Source organism: Eublepharis macularius, chromosome 19 (assembly GCF_028583425.1).
Source record: "Eublepharis macularius isolate TG4126 chromosome 19, MPM_Emac_v1.0, whole genome shotgun sequence".
Classification (NCBI taxonomy): domain Eukaryota; kingdom Metazoa; phylum Chordata; class Lepidosauria; order Squamata; family Eublepharidae; genus Eublepharis; species Eublepharis macularius.
In genome coordinates this window covers 20,426,184-20,452,909 of record NC_072808.1, presented here as the reverse complement: position 1 = coordinate 20,452,909, position 26,726 = coordinate 20,426,184, and the positions used below count along the sequence as shown (strand labels likewise).

At 44.9% G+C, this 26,726-nt stretch overlaps 1 long non-coding RNA gene across 1 annotated transcript in view; it reads left to right on the top strand.

The window, feature by feature from the left end:
* Positions 1 to 18,930: 18,930 nt before the first annotated feature.
* Positions 18,931 to 26,726, top strand: part of LOC129346079 (uncharacterized) — a 63,840-nt gene continuing 56,044 nt past the window's right edge. The window contains exon 1 of the long non-coding RNA XR_008598699.1: positions 18,931 to 19,093. This is a non-coding gene — a long non-coding RNA (uncharacterized LOC129346079). The remainder of the gene's footprint in view (positions 19,094 to 26,726) is intronic.

Genomic DNA, 26,726 nt, shown 5'->3' with positions numbered 1-26,726 from the left:
GCCAGGCCTCCAGTCTCCCACTGGGGAGGTTGGGGGACCTGGCGACCCTAGATGGGGCATAGGTTTGGTGTAGTGGAGTGGCAGGTCTTTAATCTGGAGAACTGGTTTCGATTCCCCACTCCTCTGCTAGAAGCCAGCAGGGTGGCCTTGGGTCAGTCACAGCTTCTTGGAGCTCTCTCAGTCCCACCCACCTCACAGGGGGATAGTCGTGAGGATAATAATGACACACTTTGAAAACCGCATTAAGTTGTCCTAGAGGGCAATATATAAATCGAATGTTGTTGTTGTTGTTGTTGTTATTGAAAGGGGCACATGGATGAAGGAAGCTTATTTCTCACAGCCCCTTCTTCAATGCCCAGGGTAATGCCGATCGCCACTTTGGGGTCAGGAAACCATTTTCTCCAAGCCAGTTTGGCTAGGGATCCTGATGGTGTTTTGCCATGTTCTGGGCATGGAGCAGGGGTCACTGGGGGTGTGGGGAGGAGAGGTAGTTTCCCCGCGTGCAGGGGGTTGGACTAGATGTCCCTGGAGGTCCCTTCCAACCCTGTGATTCTATGATTCTCCCTCATTTCACCTTTTCATGCTCCTCATTTAAGAAACTTTTCTCCTCGTTCTGGTTCACTTATGGTCTCGGAAATGGGTTGTGAGAAAAGTATCCAAGGACAGGCAATGCAGGAAGGAAAAGTGTGTAGAGCTCCAGCTCCTGTCGGCTTGAGAATGTTCTTCTTTATTTGTGAATGGGCAAACATTTGAATGAACAAATATCCTTCTTTGTCTGGACTGTATGTGTGTGTATGCGCACACATGGGAAAGCACACTGTTTCTATGTGCACGTGACTGCTGTGTGCTTGAGTGCGTATCTGAACGCAGTATGCACATTTCAGATTAGATGCTGGCACGCACTCTTCCTTAACTGATCCCAAATGTGTATGCTGCAAGGTTGGAGGCACTTGAGAGAGTGTGGTTTCCTCCACTTTAGCTTTTCCAAACGGCTCTTTTTATTTTTACCTCCAGCTTTTAACATCCCTTGAGCAACAGGAAGTGAGCCTTCTGGAGCCTTCCAGATGTTTGTGGAATGGACACAGCTGGACTGTGTACACAGCCTGTGGTGTCTGGGTAGAGCCCCTGGAAGTCCCCGAGCCCCAGATTAGGACAGTGTGACCAAGCATAATTTTAGACATTAAGGTCACCCAAGCCTCACGAGCGACGACCAAAACGGTTCCCCTTCTGGGTGACGAGTTCCCTCCCGCCTCTCTCATCATGGCAACCCGGCACAGAACAACCAAACAAAAGCAAAACGGGGAAACTGTCTGGAGCGGCATCACCCGCTGAGAAGGAGTGAGTCACCGCCATGTGAAACTCCTCTCCCCCACATGTATCCTGGCCACTTGGTCTGCTAAACTCGGCGCTTGGGGTTGTAGCATGGGGTGGGTAGAGAGGGCAGTCTTTTCCCTTGGGTTATGAGCCTCTTTGCTATTCACTGCCAGCCTTCTTTTTATTTTCTTTTTTTCTTTCCTTTTCCTGATGCTAGTTACAGAGAAAATAAAGGAAACACACCCAGTAAGGAAATCCAAAAAATGCTCAGAAACCAAAAGGCTGGAATACTCCAAACATAAACAGAACTTGCTCATTGGCCCAAGGAAATCAAGGCCAGGGCCCTAAACCCACTTCACACACACACACACACACACACCAAATGGAGCTGGATTATAGGGTTCCCTCTCCCTCAGAGAGTTGATGTCAAGAAGAACTGTTGTTTGTGGTGTGTACATTCAGTTTCATTCTACCTGCCATGGGCCTTGTGTCACAAACTTGTTTGGCTCAGAGACAATTTTACAAGAAAAAGAACACACATATGGGACTCTATGCCTCTCTGAAGTCACTTTTGAAACTCTTAAGGACTGTTGTCTGCCTGCATCCTGTCAATGAAGATTGTGCGGGAAATTTTTCCAGCGGAGAGTCTCCCTCTTTAAGTAGCAGGGGGGCATGGAGTGGTTTTGTTCATCCAAAAACCAGCCAGTAGAGATGGGAGTGAAAATCTAGAGAAAGCAAATGTTTTCAGAGCCAGCTGCAGGCAGCAGCCATGGAAGAAGACTTCTTCACCTGTATCTGCCTCAGTTAAGGCCATCCAGGAGACAACTATAGTGATTAAGACACTTTTGTGTTGCATTTGTCATGTAAGATCGACTGAGCCCCAGTGACCCTGGAAAAGATGCCTGTTCTTTTACCACTCCGAGCGGACGCATTTTCCATGTGATTTCTGGTCCATTTATGTCATCCTTTTACAGAAAGAATTAATCATACTCTGGTTAAAATGAGCTCTCCTTAAAATTTGTTTTAATTCTGTTGGATACTGACATTCCTCTATTACGAGGGAAATTACTTTTTCCGTGCCATTCCTGCCCTTAAAGGATGAAGGGATCCCTTTAGAGTTATCCTTCTTTAGAATAAATCTCGTCATGGGTGAAGTGGTACAGGAAAACAAGAACCTTGAATTTCAGAAGGTTTACTAACTATTGATGCAATCCAGCAAATTTAAAAACATCTAAATGAATTTCATTTACCAAGGGAGAGATTTTAGTACATGCCAGCTTCTCGCACTGAAATAAATATGAAGGCTTTGAATAACCAGCTTTGGCTGGTTATTTCCACAGTTCCTCAAGGACATCTTATTTTTAAGATTCCTGACCCAACCTAGGAAAGAAGGTAGTGTGTAAACAAAATCCTATCAGCAGATGGTTAAGAAGCATCTGGTATTGTGGAGATTTATGAGTCATGATCAGATTAATTAACATTTTGGGGTGAGTATTATAGAATATAGAGAGCTGCTGTAGCACAGTGGTTAAGTGGTTCAGCTGCAAATTAGCACACTACTGGTTCGAATCTCACTACTGCCATGAACTCAGTAGGTGGCCTGGGTAAGTTACTCCTTTCAGCCCCAGCTCCCCAGCTGTGTTGTGGGGATAATAATAACACTAACTTGTTCAGTGCTCTGGGTGAAGCACTAATCTGTCTAGAAGAGTGGTATATAAGCTCAGTTATTATTATTAATATAATATGGCTGTAGGCACTCACAAATAAGGTCTGTTTTGCCATCAGATGGGGAATGTGGCAAAGAAAAGAAATACCCAGAGATGTTTGCCTTGAATGCAACTGCGTATGGTGCTCCAGTCAAGATAGAAAATGGAATTCAGTTTGAAGGAGTACCAGGGCAGATCAGTGGGGATAATAAGAGATTACTAGATCACAACAGCTGGAGTGAGGCCCAAATTGTGACCCAGGAGGTCTGTGCTGGGATCAGAAGGTTAAAAACAGCCACGGAAGGGCTAATTCAGATCAGGTTCCTGGCTCAGGGTGTCCTCTTTCCCCTCTGTGCCTTTTCCCAATATCAGTCTCACCCGCTCAGCTGCTATTCACTCTGCAGGCAGGATAATTCTAAAGGAACATTTGCAACTGTGCCATTGGTATGTGTTCACAATTCATGCACATAGCACAGTTGACATGCTGTGGGACAAAATCCTCAGAATCAGAAATATGACTCAAGTAAGGTGGGGGGGGGGCGAGGGGAAATGGCTGCCAGCTATTTAAGATCTAGGTTGAGTCCCCCTGCATTGCTGTTTGGATGTGGCCAGAGGCTCATGCCAAAGGAACACCTAACCTCTGGCTTTGATGGGTGGCCTTACAGTATCCCAGGGCAGCCCAAAGAACTCACTCTACCTTTTTTTCTATTTTACTTTTTATTTACTTCATTTATACCCCACTTTGTTGATTTAAACTTTGTTGATTTAAACTGTATTGATTTTTTTGGGGGGGGGGGAGTTGTTTTCAGTTCCCAAATGGGGATAAAAGTGGATTAAGAAATGTACTAAATAAAAATATCAAGCAATCAAGTCATGCTGTCCTCCCCCACTTCATAGTTTTACTGGCTCACTTCAAGAGGTACTGAGAGTCAAACTACACAAGACATCTTACACGGGGATGCTCAAGTGTAGGGAGACACAATGTTAGCCAGGAAACATAGTTTAAAAAGACAGAGCTGGGGGAGATCACTCTTCAGAGGGTTTGTTAATTTCATCTTCCCCTCCCTGAAGGCTCTGTCAATTTTATCTCTCTACATGAGGGTAGTTCAAAAAAAAAAGAGGTGGCAGAGAGAGCTCCTCAGAGGGTTTGTTAATTTCATCTTCACCTTTCCAAAATCTGTCAATTTCACCTCCTCTTAGGGGAGGAGAAGCTGAAATTAACAAACCCTCTGAGGAGCAATCTCCACAGGCTGTCTTTTTAAACTACACTTCCCAGCTAACGTTACGTCTCCTTGAACATTCCAGTGTAACATGTCTTGTGTAGAGAGACTATAGATGTGAAGGTTTCCCAGACCCAACTTGGATTCCCTGCAGCTACACAGCAGCTGTGGGGAATGGCTGTTAAAAAATAAAGGAGAGCCCAAATGGCCTCGGAATGCCACTTCTGGAGAGGAAGGTCTCCTGGTTGAAATCCTAGGGAAGATCAGTGCTGCTTTCCAACAATATTGTGTGGCCTTCTTTAGCAAACTTGTCTTTTGGCTTGAGGAAATTTCTCCAGGGCTAATAAAATCGTTTTGGTGGGAAACTAAAGTAGAAATGCCTGTGAAAGAGAAAGTGATGAGGGGGTGGTGGTAATATGATATGTTCCAAGCAGTGTGAAATAGGATGTGAAAAGTAACAAAATGCAACGGTTAAAAACGAGAAGAAAAACATAAACAGATGGACAAAATATGGAAGGAAAATGGTCTGCGACCTGCAAGAAACAGCAAAGACATGTTTGACAAATCATGAAGAAATAACAGGGATGCATTAAGCACTTTTAAAAAAAAAAGAAACACTGTGAAAAGTGTGCACTAGAGTTAGAGAGACTGAAGAATAGTTTGCTCTTCAGTTGCGGGATTGGCTCTTGCTGTATGCTCCTAGCATGAGAGAACCAATAAGCAAGTCACATGGAAGGAACGTGTGTGGGGCTGTTCACATACTTTCCCCAACAAATTTCATGTGGTTGAATTGTCTACTACCGTCTGGTTTTTCATATCCTGGATACCGTTTTAAAGTTGTATTCAACAACAATCTCACTACATAGAAAATTTCAAAAGACCTCTTCACCATGGGGTGTGGAAAAGTCCCTTATCGCTTTTCAGAAAGGGCCATGTGATTCTGGCCATGTTGTGTGGCTGCAAAAGAGGCAGTAGGCAGGAAGCAAGACCCATCTCCTCTTCCATATGTGCAGTACAGGGGTTGTTTATGATCTTTTGGAGTATGCAGGAAATTTAAAACCTCCCAATAATTGTATTTAGGAACGCAGCAGCATCTCCATGGCAACTGACCCTGGTTACAAGGAACCCACCATTGGGAGGTGACAATATTCAGTCAGAACACAACTGGAGTGGCAAGACATGCTTAACCATTACTTGCCAGTCAGGCACATTTTGAGAAACAATAAGGCAGTGATTCATAAAATCATTGAATACTTCAGGACAGACTCAGAGGAATGCTGTTTGGTAATTCCTTCCATCTTGTTTTTGGAAAATATATTTTATGAGACCAGCTAGGCTAATATATTGCAATGCAGGCTTCCGGATTACATTCTCTTTATTAGCCATAAGTTCTCAGAGCAAAACCAGAATAAATCTACCTATTATACGTTGCTTGTTAGAACAAAGTCGCTGGAGACCAAAGCAGACAATTGGATTAAAAACAGCTAGGACCTCAAAATTCAGGTAATACAGACCTTTGGAAGATGAGGTAGCAAATAAAACCATGACGTTTTATATTTTAGTAACACGCTACACAGGAATTTGAATGAGTTTGAGAAGTCTAGAGAGGCTGCAGGAATTAATTCCAGAAGGGTAACATGTTAGTTTGTTGCGACAAAAATACATGGGAATCTTGAGGCACCTGAAAGACGAGCCTGTTTTTATTTTAGCGAAGGCTTTCAAGGATTATCACTTGGGTTGCCAGCTCCTGACTGGGAAATTCCTGGAGACTAGAGGGCGGTGTTTGAGGGGGGGGAGAAACCTCAGTGGGAATGTGAGACCACCCTCTTAAGTAGGGGTGGATCGGCCATTTAAGATACAGGGAAATTTCCCAGTGGACCCCTGCCCAGGTGCCGGCCATGGCACTTCACTGGTAATTTGTGTCAGCTCACCAGTTATTTTCTTCTGCCCTGCGGAAGAAAAGGAAGCAATGGGAGTAGGCAATGTGTGAACTAATGGCTATTGCTGGAGCCATGGAGTTCAGTGGCCCCGAAGTTATTGGCCTGTAGTACAGGAGGGGCTGCTCAGCTGGTGTTGCTCCCGAGCCATTTTCACTTCACAGTCTGCTCCTCCTCTGAAGCTGCCATTTCTTCCAGGGGAAATGATCTCTGTAGTTTAGAGATGAGCTGTAATTCTGGGAGAACTCCAGACCCTACCTGGAAGTTGGCAACTCTAAGTCTGTAGCCTTCTTCATCAGATGTATGTGCTTGATCCTTTTTAAGTATATGTATACATGCAGCAAGAACAAAGGAACAGGAATTGAAGGAAGTACAAAGTGAAAAATAATTATGTACAATTCAAATGTAATCAAGGAAAGGACAGGGGACTACTGATCATAGCAGTAATGAATGATAATTCAATTTCCCTACTTTTGCTAAGCTGAGAAATCCCCAGTAGAGATGGGCACGAACCGGGGGGGAAACCAAACCATGTGGTTCGTGGTTCATCAAATTTCACGAACCACAAACTTTCATGAACCTGCCCCAGTTCACGAACCAGTTCATTTGGTTCGTGAAAATGTCACATCCAGGTCAGAAAATCATCACTTCCTGGTCAGCAGAAGGTCTTCAGGAAGTCCATCTCCTGTTGACTAGGAAACTGATTGATTGGCACCAGGCTGTCTTCAATCATGAACCAAAAAATGAATCAAACGAACCAGCCTAAAAGTTTGTGGTAGTTCATTAGAAATGGGATCTGACGAACCACAGTTCACAAACCATGAATCGGCCTGGTTCGTGCTTAATTTTGGTTCGTGCCCATCTCTAATCCCCAGTCTTTATTAAGTCGTTGGGAGATGGTATCAAACTTCTTGATGAATTTGGGCAGGTTTGGGCCAAATTAGAAAGTGGGACCTCTCCTTTCCTGCTGGGTAACAAAAGAAATGGAGATAGATCAAGATGGATAGCCACATTAGTCCGTCTATAGCAATAGAAAAGAGCAAGAGTTCAGTAGCACCTATAAAACTAGCAAAATTTGTGGTAGGGTGTGAGCTTTCGTGAGTCCCAGCTCACTTCTTCAGAGAAATGGAGTGGGAATCAGTAGGCAGGAGAAAAGGTTAAGTGCCCCCCCTTACTCCCCTGTCTGCATCATTTCCCTCTCCCTTCCACAAGGGGACAATTGCTCCCCCTTCTTCGCTGACTGGCAATGGTAATTCCACACTACATTTATTTGGTACTTTTTCTCCTGCCTACCATTCCCCATTCCCATCCACCCCCCAGCATGCTTTTTGACATTTTTTTAAAAATGTCAGTAGTTAGGATATTTAACACTATAGCAATATCCTGATTACCAATAACTTAACAAAAAGATCCAGGAGCATGAGTGAGGGAATGGCACATGGGAGAGGGAATGGCACTGGGCATGATGCTGGATGTGGGCAGGGAGGCAGAGAAATCCACACCTTCCCTTTCATATTTTTATGGCATCAAATACTGTTTTATGCCACAACATACTTCACGTTGTTAGTCCCTAAGAATCAGCATGACATAGCAACAATTCCAGATGCTTCTATAAATAATGCAAGACTTATTACAAAATACTGATAATGGTTTAGTATACATAATATTCCATTCCCAATAATTCCTTATAAAACTAGTGATATTATTTATCTAAGCGAGTAGTAAAATATCCAATGATTCAGCCGGTTGAATAAGAGCATTTTAACTCTTACATTTCCAGATCACAGTCAAAGCTCCGCCTTCTGGGTTATAGTCAGCTGGCCCATGTTGACAGCTACCTTTATCTCAGGAGGTTCTTCCAATCAGTTCCAGAGCTCATAGAGCTCTGAATTAGTAGTGCAGATAGGAAAGGGGAGGAAAAGCAGAAGAAAACCAGATTCTAGGAACTTTGGACAGACAAGGGGAAAGCATGTGGGATAGGGGACATTTTTCTATTAATTTTTTTCCTGTGTGCGCATGTTCAGGAGGACTCAACCCAATGGACATGAATGTTTTAAATAACTAAATAAATAAATAGTGACAGTTCTAAGAGTGTCATGAGACATCTTACACTGGGATTATCAAGTGTAGGGAGATGCAATGTTAACCGGGAAGCTTAGTTAAAAAAAGAACGGGAAGTGAAATTGACAGAGGCAAAGATTAAATTAACAAACCCTCTGAGAGGCGATCTCCACCGGCTCTGTCGAGTGTCCCCACGAGTGTCTTGTGTAGAGAGGTGGCATAGTGTTTAGAATGTCAGGCTAGCTCCTGGGACAGCCCGATTCAAATCCCCACTTTCCCATGGAAACTGACTAGGTAATCAAAAAGAGTCCAGTAGCACCTTTAAGACTAACCAATTTTATTGTAGCATAAGCTTTCGAGAATCAAGTTCTCTTCGTCAGATGCCTGATACAGATACAGACTCTGTATCAGGCATCTGATGAAGAGAACTTGATTCTCGAAAGCTTATGCTACAATAAAATTGGTTAGTCTTAAAGGTGCTACTGGACTCTTTTTGATTTTGCTACCACAGACTAACACGGCTAACTCCTCTGCATCTATGACTAGGTAATGTTGGGTCCAAACAGCCTAACCTACCTCACATGGTTACAAAGATACAATGGAGGAGGGAAGAATGGTGCATTCAGCTGTTTCGAGTCCCCATTAGGAAGCTATAAATAAAGCTATATATAAATGTTGACCACAAAGGTACTTGGAAGTAGAATGGTTTTATTAGCTCTAGGAGATGAACAAAAACTTGGTTGCAAACTAGGTAGGATATAGCTATACTACTAATGACTATACATTTAATATCCAGTCAATAAGTCAAGAATCCCCCTCAAAGAATCCTGGGAATTTTAGTGGACAGTGTAATTACAGATGAAGGTGTTGTGAATTTTCTACTAGGTGCCCCTGACAGCAGGGCCGGATCTACGGTTGCCAGCACCCAGGGCAACCGTAGTCAGGCTCTACGCATGCGCACATAGCGCATGCTCCTGGCGCTGCGTGATAACATCACTCCCGTGACGCCATCACGCTGGGGCGCCCACCCCCACCCCCGCAGCAAGTTGGCTGTCCCGGCGCACCGCGGAGCTGGCGGCAGCGCAAGTGGCTTGGAGGCTACCCGTGCTGTTCACCTGCCCCGCAAGACAGGGGGCCGCCGGCTTGCCACGCGCCTTGTCCTGGGGAAAGGCGAACGGCGCAGGCAGCTTCCCAGCCACCCGCGCTGCCTTTTGCCTTTCCCCAGGACAAGGGGTGTGTAGCAAGCCAGCCGCCCCTTGTCCTGAGAAAAGGCAAAAGGCAGTGCGGGTGGCTGGGAGGCCACCCGCGCCATTCGCCTTTCCCCAGGCGCGCTCCTGGGGCTGGCAGCGTGCTCCTGGGGCTGGCAACTGCGCCTGGCGCCCCCTCTTTGACGGCGCCAGGGGCAGACTACCCCCCCCCCCCGCCACCCCCCGTCGATCCAGCCCTGCCTGACAGCAATGTTCCCTGGGGGGAAGAAATGATTATTAAATGTTAAATTTCTTTTATTAACATATACAATACAATAAACATAACTATTTACATTTGAATTTTACAGGATAGGAACAATAAAGTCTATACTGTTTTCATTGGTTCTTGCTTTAAGGTAGCAAAAAGTTGAATCAAATTCTATAAATTTTACTTTTTGTAACATTTAGATTTAACATTGTGTGTTAAAGCTTCTTTATTTGTTGATTTTGAGCATATTTATGAATTTAAGATTGACTGATAAACTGAATTTGAAGCCAATATGTCATTTTTTTTAACATATTCAATGAAAGGCATCCATCTTTCCAGGAAATCTGTTGTTTTGGGATATATAACTGAACTATGGAGGGTGTCCCATAATTTTTTCAATGATAAAATGATCCCAGGTCTTAGAATACCATAAGTCTATTGAAGGAGTTAAACTATCTTGACTATATGTTCTTATAAGCCTGAAAGTTCTTGTTTCCTGCCAACTCTGGCAAGGTGCTAAGGTCTATAATTTATACAACACTCCACGAAAACTTAACAGCGTGCCTACTTTGGACCGAAGCCCCGTAACAGGCACAACCCACCCTCTCATAAAAAGACTGCAACTCTCTAAGCCATTGTGGGCAATTGGGGGAGGTGCCATAATCCCCTTAGCCGTTTGATTGTGCGTGATTCCCAAGAAAAGGTGCAGAAGTATGACTACATTGTTCGCTGGTGCAGGATGTGACCAACAGCTGTGGGGAGGGGTGCCCAAAGTCAATAAAATGCCCAGTTGCTATGGAAGTGACAAGAAAAACACCACTGAGGGGTTTGAAGGGCAGTGGCATATAAGTAGATTTCTCAAATGACAGATTTGCATTTGGGAGAAAAAAATACACACACACACACCCCGAACTAGGCAACCTGCACTGAATTAAGTGTTACTTTATAGGCCTAACTGCAGCAACCACAGTGACGTCCTGCGGCTCTGCTGACTTCCGAAGTAAAACACTGTTTAATGTCTGTGTGTGTAGTGTTGCCATGGGGAGGCAAGTCTGTGTGTGTGTGTGTGTGTGTGTGTCCCTGTGTGCGTGCGCAGCCTGCTTATCACAGGGAAGGAAATCTGAGCTTGGCCTGAGCTTGACGCAAGCCAGGGCCTGACACAAACACACGCAGGCTGGAATCCCTGACTTTGCCCATCTGTCTTAAACTGGGAAAAGGCACAGCTGGACAGCAGGGAGATGGAAGGATACAGCAGAAAAGGGCTGCCCTTTTCAGAATTGCCACCAGTGACAAGGCAAAAAAAGTAGTGTGCATGTGTGTATACCTGATCTGAAAAGTGAACTCAGATTAACCAGGGGGGATGGGTTGCTAAAACTTCTTTTTCAGCCTTCTAAAGTTCCACACCCCATGTATTCCCCAACCTTAATGCATTCCTTAGAAGAGTTACTTACATGCATTGATGTCAATGAGTTTGTAGGGGTGTTTAGGACTGCATAGAAATTGTCCTGTGGTGTTTCATGCCTGCCCATCATTTGAGATCTGCTGTAAATTGCAGGGTGTATTTTCATTGCGTTGGAATTGGATGTATAGGATGAAACAAACTATAGGCTAAAATGGTTAAATTGTGTTTATTTTATTTTCTCCCTATTTTTGCTGGTTTTCCTTTCCTGTATTACTGAAAGGAAATATTTAACAAAAGGTTGATAGTGGGGTTTTGGTGGCAAATGGTAGCATGCTCCATGTTTTTTTAATTTCTTTGCTTTTATGGTTGCCAATTGCCTGGAGTAAACAAAAACGCACTGTCCCTTTAATAGCGGATTAATGGGATGTTATTTCATTCATTCATTCATTTATTCATGTTATTTCTAGTCTGTCTTTCTCACTGAGACTCGAGGCAGATTACACAGTGTGAGTCAGTATGATTAACTGCAGAGCCAGTTTGGTGTAGTGGTTAAGAGCTGCAGGACTCTAATCTGGAGAACCGGGTTTGATTCCCCGCTCCTCCGCTTGAAGCCAGCTGGGTGACCTTGGGTTTGTCACAGCTCTCTCAGAGCTCTCTCAGCCCTACCCACTTCACAGAGTGATTGTTGTAAGGATAATAATAACACACTTGGTAAATAGCTCGAGTGGGTGTTAAGCTGCACTGAAAGGCGGTATATAAATGTTATGTTATGTTATGTTATTATAAACAATGTAATAAGATATATAAATGCAAGTGTGCAAAGATTTGAAAACAACCAGAAATCCAGTACAGAGCTGAAGAAATGCTGAAGAAATTTACCAGGTAATGTTATTTGTCTTTATGCTATGAAAGGCTTGTGTTGCTCAAGGAACAACATTACATTATCATACTAACTAAGCAACAGTTCTTGGGGGGAAAGGGTGGCAAGACCGGAGATGCCCATTTCTACTCATTAAGCTTCTATTAAAGGGGCAGAACATATTTCTCCAGGCCTGCTGACAACTCTGGGGTCTATTCAGCCCCCGCACTTTTTGCTTGGGCAGGGCTAGAGTGGAGGGGGGGAAGATTTGGGTCCAGTAGCGAGAGAGAGAGAGAGAAGGCTAGATATAAAGATGACAAACTGAAGTGTCACTTGCTGCTTCCTGCGCTCCCCTTTATTTAATGTAGGGCGCCTGCTTCCTGAATAACTCCTATTCATTAAAAATAGGCTGGGGAAGATGGCCTCCCACTTTCACAGCAAAAACTAGACGTGAGTAGTCTTTCTAGTTTATCCATCTTTCTGTCCCATTCATGTATAAAGATTTACATGGATGGGCCAAACCTGTGAACACAAAATGTGGTGGCTGGTCTTGCACATCTCCATGGAATTGAAATTCCCTGCCTGAGCTGAGTGCCTCACACAGCATTACAGTCGGGCCACCTGGGAGAGATACAGCTCTGAATAGCTCCTTAATCCAAATCTAGAACTACAAGGTCTCTTATAAAGGAAACTCATGTCCTGTATAGTATAAATTAAAAGAAAAAAAGAGGGGATTGGACATTTCTATAGGTCCCTTTCAATATTAATCCTAAATATCTGATGGGAAGCAGAGTGAGTTTCCATCTCTCTCTTTTCATGGGAAAATAGCTCCAACCCCTCTCTTCTGGAAACCTGCTTTGGAGCACGTGTTCTACTAAAGGCCTCACAAAGTGAGCATTTTTTTAAAAAATGAAAATATCTGATGGACAAATGTTGACAAATAAGACAAAATGCATCCAGTAGAAAAATGAACTTAAAAAAATTCTCTGCCATGCCGCCGTGATTCAAGACAGAAAATGATGTGAGTGGGAGGGTGTTGCTGTGGAATGGAAAACCAAGCCCTAAGCCACCCCCCAATCGAGGAAAACATGTTGGCACAAACTATTTTACCTCCTTGAGCCACCACACCTGGAAGAAGGGAGAGGAATTGATAGCAGGGTAAAGTGGGATGGGTTAACACCTGGGGCACTGGCAGGAGGCCGGGGGACTGGGACAAAAAAGACAGCACAAGTTATAAACACCCCGTGGGTTAAAGGTGAGAGCTGCCATTTTGGAAAGAAGGCTGGACTCGGATGGTGGGCCAAGACTTGGTCTGATCTGGGAAGATGTTTTCAAAGCAAAGTGTGTATTTGCTTGGGAACGGGCGGATCACTTAACAGATACTGAGCATACACTCTTACCTTGTCCACGTAAAACACCTTGATTGTCAGGGGAGGGGAGGGGAGGGACACACAGGCCATTTTCACACTGCTTACCGGGCACAGGTAACATTGCACCAAGCTCCTGGAATGACAGCGTCTTCCTGGCGTGATTTACATTTTTACGCTGGATTTAATTGATTGATAAGGATAAGGATGTATTGTTATTGTTATGGTCTCTGACCGCAAATAAATAAATTCATTCATTCCTGGCGTGATTTAGCCGGTAAGCTGTGTGAAAACGGCCACAATCCATGCACAACCTGGAACATCATCACAAGACTGGATGAAAAAGATATCTTGTACGCATCAGCCCTTTGTGAGAATTTACTGTCCTTGGAATGTGTGAACGTTGCTTTTATCTTTGTATTGGTTCAAGGAACAACACTACATTATCATACTAACTAAGCAACAGTTCTTGCGAAAAAGGGACGGGTGACAAGACTGCAGTGAACCGATCCCTGCCAGGTGCTAGGTCCATACTATCTGGGCCACACCTTTAAGAAAAAACGGCTGCTAAAAGGCAAGATGGGGGCTAGCATGGTTAGGAACAGTGTTGCAATGAAAAGATGGCAAAGGTCAACCCTCAGTGCTGCCTGGGCCGAAGAGAGACAGCTACCAGATGGCAAGGACTTTTCAAGGCAAGGACAGCCTCTGAACACATCAGCCCTTTGCTGCTGGTGTCCCTCTCCAACACCAGCTGTGCCCCAAACTCTTCTGGTGTGGCTGTCCATGCAGTGCGTCACAGAGGCGGACGAAAATTGCACGGGATGAAGAGGAAGAGGCCCATGTAAAGAGGGGGCCCCAGGCCAGACCCGGCTACAGCTGCTTTTGCCTCTGTCTTCATGCTGGGGAAGAGGAGCGCCGCTTCATGTGAGTTTGGAAACTTTTGTTGTTAACTGTGGTGGTGGTGGAGAATGCCCTCAAGTCATAGCTGACTTATGGCGACTGCTGCTGGTGTTTTCATGGTAAGAGACTAACAGAGGTGGTTTGCCATTGCCTGCCTCTGCAACCATGGTCTTTGTTGGAGGTCTCTCATTCAATTACTAACCAAAGCTGGCCCTGCTTAGCTTCTGAGATCTGACGAGAGCAGGCTTACCTGGTCTATCCAGGTCAGGACGCTGTTAACTGTAGGGATGACCAATTTTAGTTTTTGACCGACTTAAGGTTCCCAGGTACAGGTTGGGAAATTTCTTGATTTGGGGGGTGGAGCCTGGGGAGGCAGGGCTTGGGGAGGGGAGGAACCTTAGCAGTGTATCATGCCATACAGTCCACTCTCCAAATCAGCCATTTTCTCCAGGGGAAAAGATCTCTGTGGCCTGGAGAAAGTTGTAATTCTGTGAGATCTCCAGGCCTCACCTGGAGGCTGGCAACCCAATAGAGAAGACTTTTGGTCAGAACTGGGAGGATTCAGCAACAAGCCAACAGAAAGCCTCAGCTGCAAGTGGGGATGGTAGAACGTATGGTGGATACAGGGTCTCAGGGCAGAAGCTGTGGCTTCCCTCCAGGAATCTAGGGTTGCCAACTCCAGGTTGGGAAATTCCTGGAGCTTTGGAGGGTGGAGCCTGAAGAGGGCAGGGTTTAGGGACAGGTATAATGCTTTATTAGGGTATAATGCCATACAGTCCAGCCTCCAAAGCAGCTGTTTCCTTCAGGGGAACTGATGTCTATGGTCTGGAGATCAATTGTAATTCTAGGAGATCTCCAGCCATGACCTAGAGTCTGGCAATCCTACTAGGGTTGCCAACTCTGGGCTGGCAAATTCCTAGATATTTGGGAGAGGTGCCTGGGAATTATGAGGTTTGAGGAGGGGAGCGATATCAGTGGTGTATAATGCCATAGTGTCCACCTTCCAAAGCTGCCATTTTCTCTAGAGGTGGGGATCTCTGTAGTCTGGTGCATGTGTCCCATCAAGCCATGGCCAACATATGGGACCCCCCCCCCAGTGGGGTTTTCAAGGCAAGAAACATTCAGAGGTGGTTTGCCATTCAGCTGTGACCGTGGGAGATCTGTAGGCCCCACCTGGAGGTTGGCAGCTCTCGCTCTTGCACGTGGAAGAGCTGCATGGGAAAGGGCATTCCAGCTACTGCAGCCAGTATTCTATTCGCCAGTATTACTATTAAAGTTATAGGGTCAGTGTTGTTCCACGAGTGTTTTTTGCCTTCCTTGCAGAATTACAATGTGCCCTGGATACATGGAGAAGTATGCCAACAGCACAGTAACATTCTGGTCAATACGGGATTATTCATCTTCTGCATTTTCTGCCTTAAAACCTGTCACTCTTTTACTTCTGCTCCTTTGCAGTCAACAGGGATCAGAGGGCTCCTGATCCAGTCCCCTGGAAAATCAAGAAGTTCCTCCAGTGGAAGTGGTGGTTTTCCTTGCAAAACATTTGCACAGATGAGGTAAGCACCCTTGGGAATTTTGGCACTCCAGATCTTTGTCTAGAGAATTTCCATTGTTGGAAGCCTGTTGCTTCCAATACCTTGAGGACCAAACTGGGCCCCAGTATCAGGGGTTCAGGGTTGAGTGCCATTCTTGAGTTTTATCCCAAAGTAGCCCTTCAGTCTTTCGCAGCTGATAACTAGGGTTGCCATCCTCTAGGTGGGACTTGCAGATCTCCTGGAATTCCAACTCATCTCCAGAAAACGGAGGTCAGTGCAGAAAATGGCTGGTTTGGAGGGTGGATTCTATGGCAATATATCCTGCTGAGGTCTTTCCCTTCCCAAACTGAACCCTCTTCAGGATTCACCCTCCAAATCTCCAAGAATTTCCCAAACCAGACTCAGGCTGTTTCCACACATCCTTAAAGCACTCACTGAATGCTGCCAGATTTCCCTCTTCTCTCCAGACATCTCTGATTTCAAAACGGTAGCAGGCTGTTTGGCTTCCATTTTTTCTGCACCTTTTTTGGGACTGTGGGAAAGTGCGTTCTCAGAAAAGGCATGGAAAAATGGAAGCCAAACAGCTGCTACCATTTTGAAATTGGAGACGTGTGAAGGGGAAAAGCCAGCAGTGTTTGGTGAGTGGGCCATCCCTTTAAGGACGTGTGGAAATGGCCTTACTAAAAACATGTCCACTTCAGATATCACTCATTTCAGCTGCCTTAAACTGGAAGCACAGTTTTGATTTTTCCTAGTGTTGACATGGGAGGCCATTGTACACTAGGAACAGACTGGGAAGTGAAAATGGCCCTGGAACAAGCTCACGTGAGCAGCCCCAACCAGCCAAGACGTCAGGGAGGCAATGAACTCAGTGGCACCGGTAATGGACATTGGCCCACGTCATCCCACAAAATGGTAGCAGGGCAGGAAGAGACAACTGATGAGCTGACACGGATTGCCAATGATGACCAATTCCTAAGCAGTCCCTGAAGTGCCAGTAGAGCTGCTGAGACTTGGCCTCCCGTTGCCCTTTCAGGAACTGAAAATTTCCCCGTATGTTAAATGGCCAGTCTGCCCCTGCTCTACACGGAAGGCTGATGGAAAGGCCCGTCAGAACACTTTTAACATAGTAGTTAATTTAAAAGTTGACTTTTTAGGGGTGATGGCTCACCACACATCTCAAACTTTTGCCATTTCTATTGAGTCATGAAATATTGGCAACAAGATGCTGGTTATTGTGTCCAAAACCATCCATTCACAATGGCTTTGTGTGGTGGTGAAGAGCACCCTCTAGTCAGAGTTGACTTATGGCAACCCCTGGTGGGTTTTTCATGGCAAGAGACTAAGAGAGGTGGTTTGCCATTGCCTGCCTCTGCAACCCTTGTCTTTGTTGGAGGTCTCCCATCCAATTACTAACCAAGGCTGACCCTGCTTAGCTTCTGAGATCTGACGAGATCAGGCTCACCTGGACTATCCAGGTCAGGGTGGCTTTGTGTGGTAAGTACCACATAAAAGTGGCATTCCGATTGTGTATGAATCAGACTGATGGCTCACCCTTACTCTGTCTTGACCCCAGTTTTTCAAGACTTTCTACTTAAGCACTGGATCAAGCCTCACTCTGCCTCTGGATTATGTTCCCTCCCAGTTGTTTCTGAAATACAACAAAACCTCACATTCAAAACCAGGGTGGATTGCTAACCTTGTTTGCAAATATCCAAATTGAACTCATAAACCTGAAGTCTTTCTTGTTTAAACTCCATCGCCTTGCCTGCACCCACCCCAGATAGTACGTGCCAGTTGGTTTCAACCAGAGATTTTCGTTGGCTCTGCATGGCTGGAGCATATTCAAAGGCACCGCATAATCCAGGGCTGATCTGGTACAAGCTTCATTGCGACAAACTGGAGTTGAGGTTGTGCCCAGCAGGCCTGAATCTGCCCCTTGTTAAGCCTGAAAAAATTGACCCTGGAATGATGTGCAAATCATAAATAGCATTGAATAGGGATTTGTTGTGGTGGTTGTTCACTTCATGGCTACAGAAGAGTGTAAGCAAACTGGTCTCTCTGCTCAGACGCACCAGGAGAAAAGTCCCTGCCTGTATGGAGACTGCCTTCTTAGTGGGAATTGGTTTGGGCTGAAATCAAACTTTCTCATCAGCAGAAGCAAAACAGCCTTGGGGCCATTGAAATGAAGAGGACAAGGTAGCGTGAGTTGTGTGCTGCCAGCACGCTCACAGAACACCTCAACACAAGCAGAAGTCATGGGTGGGTGCATTTTAATTGATCAGTCTCATGCCTAATTGTACCAAACAGCAATATGTCTAGTTCTCAATGCCAGATTTGATGGAACATTAGGAAACTATGACTGGATTTCCCATCCTTTCAAAAATCCTGACTGGATTTTCCCATCCTTTCAAAGTACTTGAGGTGGCAATCCCGTGTCTGGCCTGTCCCACCTCAGCATCAAAATGGGAGCTTCTGTGCTTGAATGCATTCCCACACCAGAGATGTCCCTATGCAGAGAGAAATAGCAGCCAAGAGATGACTATATTAAGAACGCTTCATTCTTCGTGTCGAGAGGCTTGTTTTCAAAAAGAGGCGCATTCAGTTTTGCTGGCTGTCAACATGAAGACTGGAGAGGTACAGCCCAGACCCAGGTTTGCCACCTCCATGAAAAATGGGCATAAAAGAAAGAATGTGAAGGGAAAACTGGGCAAACCACTTCTATCCCAGGTCCCAAAAATTCTCCGCAGCTTAATGGGAAACCCAGCCAGGGTAAGCGAGAACGCTTTATGACTCATTATGGAACCAAACACCACGCCAATACATTCCGCTCAGTTCTCGGAGAGGAGAATTAGGCACCAGAAGACATGGGCTACATTCTTGCAGTCCGCCCGGGAGATCTTCAGCTCTCCTGTCCCAAAATAACCTTGACTCCCCCCTCCCCTGGTAACCTAGAATTGGTCCCTGGCTGCCTGGATTCCAAAGGAAGGCTGGCTGCCTGTCTGCAGACATGAAAGGGTGTCATTGCCTCCTTCACACACATTACAGTAAAGAAGCCCCTCCTACGTCCCGTCTCATCCGCCTGTCTGCCCTCCTAATTACTGGCCTGGGAGGGGCCAAGGTTTTAAAAAGGATTTCCCTTCTTTGACTAAAAGTCAGTGACTTTAGGTGGTAAGTTCCCAGCTCTGACTTTTGGCAGCTGGAAACAGACTCTAGTCTCCTCGTTCTCTCCTCCTCCTCCTCCTCCTCCTCCTCTTTCTCGTGCCTTTCCTTTTCTTTCTCTTTTCAAGGTGGAATTATACAGCCAGAGACCTACAAGGAATGCCCTGATCTCTAGGTAAGTGATAACTTTTTTTTTTGCAGGATTCTCTGTCTGGGTTTTGTTGTTTTTCTCCCTGCAGTTTTTACGTTTCAGATGTATTGTACGTAGTCTAGAAGTTCCTCCCCATGGCGGCAAATTGTAGTTGGATGGTGTTTGGTTTCATAACGAAGGGGCTTTGAGTCATAAATCATTTGTTTTCTTTTTAGAATTCAGATGGCGGCTGAAAGAGAGCCTGCAAAGAATCTCATAGTGGGGGCCACATTCTGGATTTGCTGGTGCAGGCAGGAATCCACTACAGTCAAGGGGGGGGGGGTCTAGGCTGGTACAGCTGGGATTGGTGCCCCTCTTGCCTTGCTTAGATTGCTTTGCGAGGAAGAAAAATGGAAGTTAGTGAAACTAGATTCTTGTTCTTTGGATCCTAAAAGCAGTTTTATCCCTGAGTGGCAGAAGGAATTTAGCAATTAATGCTTTCTCTATAGGGTGTGCACATAGATTTTTTTTTTAAACCCATGTTGTCAATTGTCACATCTGCTCTGGAGCACCTGCTTGTTTATATGACACGTGTTCCTGACCATTGTGAAAGATACTTTGGCTTCTGCAAGGATGAGACGCCATCCAGAGTAGATGTGCAGAAGAAAAGTGGCTCCACAGAAAGGTTCTGCTCAGAGTGGAAATAGACATTGACGTTATATGATTTGCCTTTAAACCGGAGTGCCAAAGTTGAACAGATTTGTGCTACTCTTTGTCTGTAATGTGTTGGTTCTCAGTTGGGCATGGGGCTTGTCCTGACAATCAACTCCATCCTCTGGCATTATGTGCATGACAGGATGTGAGAAAAGTTGGTGTGTTGTAAAAAATACAGCCAGGTTGAAATGTGTCCCAGCCAGAAAGGAACTTGGTAACACATTTGCCCTCAAGGGGCAGGGCGGAGGTAAAGAATCCAACCTTCCCAGCAAATTTAGCAAACAAAGAAAAAAAAAACCAGACATAACTTTGGCTGGGAACGTTGAGTGGCTTCCCTCTCCGTTGAGTCTCCTTTGAGGTTGTGTAACCGCCCACAGCTAAGTTATATAAGGACAATTGGAACATGATGAGACATCAGTTTTGGGTGGGGGCACTTCCTCGTCAGCAGAGGGGTACCTTCAAAATGGCACCAGCCACACACTGCCTGGCTCACACCCATTGGGAGAGTGATTCATTCTTTCCTTGCAGATTCGCTTCTCTGTTTTCTGCGCAAAATCATTTCTTCTGGGAACGATGGCTCTTTGCACATTTCAGCGCCACTCCCTCTCATATTTTCCATCTTTGAAGCCCAGACATGCTTGGTAATAGCAGGCTTGTGGCAATGCTGATGTGCCCAGGACTGGCTGGGTATATTGCAGAAAGACTTCTAAGTCTTTGTTTTTCTTCTCAAAGGAGCTCTGTAAGAACCTCCAACTTTTCAGGAACAGGATTGGCCCAATGACACTTTGATGCCTGGGTGGGAGAAATCCAGACAGCATCCTTGCCCCACTAATTAATATAGGGCATAATCCACCAGGAACAACTTCTTCACAAGATTGATTTAATTGAAACGGCATTTTAATTGCATCTGAGTGAGAGAATGTGTGATGAATTGGGCACCATGGATGTCAGATTTGTCAGATCTCCATAACCTTTAATCCTGAGGAGTTAGCCGTGTTAGTCTGTAGTAGCAAAATCAAAAAGAGTCCAGTAGCACCTTTAAGACTAACCAATTTTATTATAGCATAAGCTTTCGAGAATCAAGTTCTCTTCATCAGATGCCTGATCAAAACTTCGAGGCCACCTCTTTGCATTAATGAAGGTTCTTTCATGCTTTCCTCTAATTCTATACTGATCCTTTCTCACTCCCAATTTGTGCACCTAGGAAATCCAGCTTCCGTTTCTGGCAAAGCTTCTGAAACCACATCTCTTTCAAATAACTAGAATATTGGGGAAATCTAGGGTTTCCACCCTGAAAGGACCAAAATTGAGTAAACTTGAGTAAACTTCACGTCAATGGAGGTTGGTAGGGAACTTCATTTCTACTCTGGATTTGAAGGTGGCGGGGGCGGGGGACTCACCCATTAATCTTTGAATCCTCCCTGGTAGAAGAACACCGTAACAGGACAAACTCTCTCTTTTCTTTGTTACTGTTTATTTTCTTCGGGCTTTTTGGATCTTGGGGTAATTATTAATGGACAAGATATGAAAGTCCCTTCTTACGCATGGTATGACAAAGAAGCTTTCTGCAATGTGAATCATAAAGTTCTCTCCCAAACTGTAGCACTTTATAAAATAAGAATAGCATGAATATAAAATGGTTCCTCAGTCAGCCTCCATTTGGTTACTGTGTTTGTCATTGCCCTTCTCTGTCATTGAGGAAGGCTTTTCTCGGACTGTTTGCCGTGGCTACTCTGTTTGCTGTGGTAAATGTGGGAAGTGTGAAAGGCATCTGTTTCCAGACTCTTGGGAATGTGCATGGAGAGTTGCTACTATCCATTGCTCTACGCCCCCTTAATGATAAGAAGAACACTATGCATTATTAGATAAGCTCCTAAACTCACCAGGTATTGTAGGAAATGCATGGATGCATTTCCTTTTCACACTTTGTTTACCCAACAAACTGGTGTGATACCAGTGTAGCTGCAGCAAACACAATGGCCTCATGAACAGTGTGAAGCAACCGTCACAGTCTTCCTCAAAATCTCTGGGTTGAGGGAGAGCCGCTTGCCAACAAATATGAAGTAGGACATAACAAGTTCGAAAGGGAAAGACCCTCATCTCCAAATTCAAATTAAATGATAGATTAATCAACTTGCACTTTAATGGATTAAGCAGTGTAGGCCGATGCATATCAGTGATAAATTTTGATCAGCGGGGCTAAGAGATACGAGCAAATTTTGTTTTCCTTTCATTATTTTTCAACTTTTATGTTACAACTCCAGGTAATTAAATATGAAAATCATAATAAATGTATAAAATAATATTACAATAAAACTTTTTAAACAGTTTCGTTTGCAACTTTTCAGAATAATATTTTGAGGCTTTTGGGTCTCGTAATGGGGCATGAAAAAAAAAAGATTTTTCCTTCTTGAAGAAACTGCCAATTGTCTCAGACTTCCTTCAGTATTTCACCCCAAAAGTCTATGTTGAGGTTTCAGTAATGTTCAAATTAATCTAAATGTATTCAGTTTTTATATTTAAAGGCAGATAATGGCAAGTGCTTTCACTGGCATGCTCCAGATCTGCATTGCCTAAGGATGCGTATCCAGCCCCCTAAGGTCTTTAGGATTCATCAAGACCTTCTGTACTCCCCATCCACCCACATGGATTTGTTGCAAGGGTGAAATAAATGGCCAGAAGCAAGGAAGCTGCCGCATCAGAGGTTTCTGCGCACTTTCCTCTATCCGCTGCCATTTTCCCTGCATTTCCCACCCCCACCCCAAAGCACAAATAGAGGGGCCTTTTAAAGTTTTTTTAAAAATCACAAATTGCTCTAGCAGTGTGATAGCGCTATAGCAATGACGGTTTCTAAAAAGGCCTCTGGTGGTGCAGTGGGGAAAACGGCGGCTGTGAGCAGCTGATGGAAGGAAGATGGTGTTGATGTGGGTGGGATCTTTGAAAATGAGCAGTTTCCAGGTGGTGTGATAATGTGCAGGAACTATGCTCTTCTTAAAAAGATTGGAGATAGTCAGGTTTGGGGAACAGCATATCAAGGTTGAGGAAAAGACAATTGATGCAGAATTAGAGCACAAGTTTGAAAGCCAAGCCAAAGCAAAGAAAAATGTCTGTGTAGAATCGGCACACATTACCTGGCATGGATGTATAGGGTTGCCAACTCCTGGAGATATGGAAGTAGAGTTGAGGAGGCTGGGGGTTTTGGAGGAGAGGGACCCCAAGTAGGGAATAATGCCTTACAGCCCATCCTCCAAAGCAGCCATTTTCTCCACTGTAGTATTCTGGAAATCAGCAGCCCTTCTAGGAGAGCTCCAGGCACCTCCTTGAGGTTGGCAATCCTATGTACAATTTGTATGTGTAATTATTAGCCATGCAGACCTCAACCAGAATATCTGTTCTTTCTCATGTCCCCCAAATTTTTTGAGAGGAAGCACAAGATTGTTCTGGACCTGAGCAAAGAGCTGACGGCTGACTCCCCCCGTCAGAACTGCTTCCCTTCATTTCAGCTGGGTGAGCTTCAAAGATAAGCTCCCAATTTTCATATATTTGCTTTAGGTCTTTGGGTGTTACCTCAAGATATTACATGGGCAGGTATGGGCTGGAAATGCGCTGATAATCACCATATAGATCAGGGTGAGGTAATTTACCTGAGCTTGTATGCACACTTCCACTACCCCCAACTTTTTATAGTTTCTCTCTGCCGCTCTTTGTGAGGAAAAACTGAAACATAGCCTCCCCCTCACTTCAGTCTGAAAGGGACAAAGGAACCCCTGCACAGAACTCTGGATCATGTTTCAAAGTGGATTTAGTGTGCAAATGGAGCGGGTGTTTTTCATACCCCATTCTCTGTTGCCAGAGTCCCAAGACTGGCTAGCATGTTGGTGAAACAAAGAGAGGCACAGCCGGCTGTGGAAACATGTCGGAGACCTCCTAGGAGATCTTGGATCTCTTGGATCTCTTTGGAGTACAATGCAGGATTATGAAAAACAGACTTGCAGCAGATCCACCACAGCCCAGCTCTAGCAAGTGGGTGACCTTGGGCACAGAGAAGTGTCAGATTTGGGGGTGCCATTAGGAAGCAGTACAAGAGACAGAGAGGCAAACCACACAGATGCCTGCCTTCTCAGACTTCTTTGAAATGAATGGGAGCTAGGCAAGAGACTAGTAAATTTCAATGGGGCTCATTCAGAACTTCAGCATGATTTGTGACCGGCTTAACTAATGCATGTGTGTGGAGGTGGAGGCTGCCTTTTGGATTGTCCAAAGGAGGCACCAAAAGGCTGCACGTTGGCCCTGACCTTGTGCACAGAAAGGAAACATGGCCTCTCTGTTCGTAGGCTTGGGTGTGGCACAGTTGGTATTTTCCACTGGCGTTGCCACTCAGTGACAAAGTGGATGAATCACCGCCGCCCCTATCTTGGATGGCTGTCTTTCCTACCCTGCTCCCAATTAATTTCTGCTTTGCATAACAACCCGGGCTGTTGAGTTTTCTAAACATGATAGATGCAGAGCAGCCCATTTGGTATTTGCAGCCCCACTCTTGAGATGGAGGTAGAAAAAGGCGAGGGCGGTGCCCCACTGAAGGCCTGCTCCTCCTGATGGTAGCCTCAGAGCTGTGTCCCTCTCTGACGGAAACAGGAGCACTTGCCGGGCTTCATCTGCTCCCACAGTCAGGGCCCAAACATAGCTTCCATCTCTTACTTGCGCTGTCTATCTCAGGGGGATTGAAGCAGAAGATAGGAGGCACCTCGTCGACTACTTTCTTACTGTCTGTTGCTGTTACTTGGTGGGAAATCGACAGACCACACCTTCTCTCCCAAGTCTGTTTCAACAATGAGGCTATTTTACAGGCACTTGCTATTCTACAGCAAATTCCTTCTCTTTTCCACATGTTAAAAGTTAGTGTGGCGGTGGCGGCAGCAGCGGGGGATTCCAAAAAACGTTCTAGCAGTCCCTATATTCGCCAAAATCCAGGTGACACATTTATGAGACCTGAAAGTCATGAACATGAGAGAACACGTGGAAGAAATATCACATTTGCGCTGCGTTTTCTTTCTTCTTTCATGGCCACGTGTGGCTGGTTTGGTGTTGTCCAAATCTAACATGATTACCACCGACTTAGCCATCCAAAGGAAGGCAAAGCGTATCACGTTTCTTGAGCTTCATGGTCTAATTGGGAATTGTAATCAATTCACTTAATTCTTGTGGCAGGGAACAAAAGCCCCAATAAGATGTTAATCTCTCCATTTTTTTCAAAAATTCTGAGCATCTCCCCAAGACCAAACTCCAGAAGATCAATTTGGTGCGCACCATGGCCTTTTTTGCAAGAGCTCTTTTAGTTTTTTCCCATTTTTTCTGACATTTGCTGGTTTCCTGACCAAGTTAGCACATTCTGTCTCTTTTTTGCTTTCTTTCTTTCTTCTTCCTCTAGGCCTAGAAATGTAGTTAAGAAGCCTAGAAATGTAGTTAAGAAGCAACCAAATAACTTCAGGTTGTCGCAAACACTGGATAAACATGAGCGCATACAAATGACTCCGATGTGGGGACTGAGAGTCTCACCACACGAGACAAAATACACTCAAATTACACAGGTAATTCGAGTGTATTTTGTAATTCGAGTGTATTTGGGTGTAATTCAAGTGTATTTTCTCTTGTGTGGTTTGACCCCAAGAATATGTTTTCTCTGCTCTTGATCCACTTACTCCAGATTTGCTGTTAGGACTTGGGAAGGCATATGCTTTAAATCCAGAAGGTTCCCTGCTGTTTCGATCTCCAGAACCTCCATTTTAGACTGCCTGGGAAAGGCCGTTTATTACCTAAGATCTTGCAGGGGAGGCCAAAGTGGACCAACAACCTGAAGGTCAAAATTATCTTCCTCCACTGACAGTCACTCAGTGCTGGGCAGTCCTTGGAGGGCTCATTCACAGCACCACACTGGAGGGTGGCCAGATGTTCAGACAAAAACTAGCTTTTGGGAAGAGGAATGTTCCATGTCTTTGGGCATTTGAGGAACTCCTTTTTATCTGTTTTAATGGAAGCACTTCTCATTCCTGGGCCGTTTCCAGGTGGGCTTACCTGCCTCCGGAACGTTGCGCCATGTTGCGGGGAAAACACGAAATATCGCGTCTCGCGCAACATCGCGCAAAAGTCACGTGAGAAAACGCGATATTTCACGTTCAGTTTGGAGAAATGCTATATTTCGCGTTTTCCCCGCAACATGGCGCGACGTTCCGGAGGCAGGTAAGCCCACCTGGAAACGGCCCTGCTGTTTCTGCAACTACACCTGGCGAACCACACCTGAAGTGGTGCTTTCTGTACTGCACCAACATGTATTTTTTCTTCTGGAAGGTTTAAAGTACGGGTTGGATTTAGCTTGTTTGTATGCTAGATGAATCCAATATCAGCACTACCCCTTTTAACATAACAATCACAATCTTAGCCAGTAGCACCTTTAAGACTAACCAACTTTACTGTAGCATAAGCTTTCGAGAATCACAGTTCTCTTCATCAGATGCATGGAGAGTAAGAAGAAACTGGTCAGATATATAGGTGGAGAGGGGAGGAGGGAGTAGATGCAATCAGTAGCTTCTGATAATGGGATCAGAAGCCAACTGATCCCAACTGATAATGGGATCAGAAGCCAACTGATCCCATAATCAGAAGCTACTGATTGCATCTACTCCCCTCTCCACCTATATATCTGACCAGTTTCTTCTTACCCTCCATGCATCTGACGAAGAGAACTGTGATTCTTGAAAGCTTATGCTACAGTTGGTTAGTCTTAAAGGTGCTACTGGACTCTTTTCTATTTTGCAACTACAGACTAACACGGCTAACTCCTCTGGGGGGGACTCTTAACATGGCAGTTTCATAGTGATGAGTCCTTGGGCAGTGTGATGACCAGGTCTCGTGATTGCTTGAGCGTTGGTGACTCACTATATCCCTGAGAATTTTCAAGATACAAGTT